Genomic DNA, 1,139 nt, shown 5'->3' on the forward strand with positions numbered 1-1,139 from the left:
CTTGGCATGACTGAGGAGGGCTATGATTTTCTCTTTCGTCTCCTGTTCTGTGAAGGAATAATGTGATAGAAAATAAAGCAAAGTCCAATGTTGTGGTAAGTATTTGATTTTATTTATCCACGAAGGTAAGTTTACTGTCAGCTGAGGTAAGTACCTACGTAGGTGTAGGTAGGTAGGTACATAATTATGTATTTAGCTCTCACTTTCAAAACAGGAGTGTAATAATTTGTATGAATGCCAAGTATTTATTGAAGTATGCAATATGCAAAACACTTATTTATTTTAGTAGTCTTCTGCTAAGGAAGCTATAAGGTCTGTTCCGAAATAGCCAGCATCCAGATACCAACCACGCGCAACATCGTTCAACTTCAGTGATTTAACGTAGTGTTACAGATACTTTTTTCAAGGTGCTTTTAAGGTACTTACTTTGATGAATACGAAGTTGTACAATCTGATTCTCAAGTCCAGTTATTTCCTCGGTAAGCTTCTGATTCTCACGAGTCAGGATTTCATGTTCCGTCTGAATCTGAGTCAGCTCCATCATCAGAGGAATATTGTTCACCATTTTCTACGAGAAAAAGAAACAAATAATAATAATTGTTATTACTAACCAGCTACATCTCATATTTATTCTGCTTATATAACTCATTTTTTCTCTTGTTTCAGAATACCAACTCCACATTATATTGCCACTTCTCCTTCCAATATGCAGAAACTCATCATCAAACCCAGTGTAAGTATAGAAACAGGAATAGGATTTGAATAAGAATACTCTTGTACATAATGAGTATAATGATAAATTGATAATGACTATTAAAGTATTAATGCCTCTTGATTTTTAATGAGATCTTAGAACCCATTCCCACTTGCCATTAAAAAAAAAAACTCATGACAAGTGGGAATCACACTGTTTGATTTGTTGTTTCATTGATTAATTAATCAATCAGTGAACTAAACCCAAATCAGTGAACTTTCTTGAAGTTTTTTTTTTACTCCTTTTCAATTACCAACTTATTGTGTTCTTTTTTCTCCAGACAAGTCAGATCCGACCGCATGCGGTGGCGGCAGTGTTGCGGAATATTACACTGAATGAGGAGCGCTATGCAAGCTTCATTGAACTCCAGGATAAGCTACACCAG

General features: G+C 35.3%; 1 long non-coding RNA gene across 1 annotated transcript; it reads left to right on the forward strand.

The window, feature by feature from the left end:
• Positions 1-657: 657 nt before the first annotated feature.
• Positions 658-1,125, forward strand: LOC113473122. The gene is made up of 2 exons (XR_003395184.1): positions 658-733; positions 1,035-1,125. It is a non-coding gene; the product is annotated as an uncharacterized LOC113473122 (long non-coding RNA).
• The last annotated feature ends 14 nt before the right edge of the window (positions 1,126-1,139 follow it).

Source organism: Diaphorina citri, unplaced genomic scaffold (genome assembly GCF_000475195.1).
Source record: "Diaphorina citri unplaced genomic scaffold, Diaci psyllid genome assembly version 1.1 scaffold15792, whole genome shotgun sequence".
Lineage (NCBI taxonomy): Eukaryota > Metazoa > Arthropoda > Insecta > Hemiptera > Psyllidae > Diaphorina > Diaphorina citri.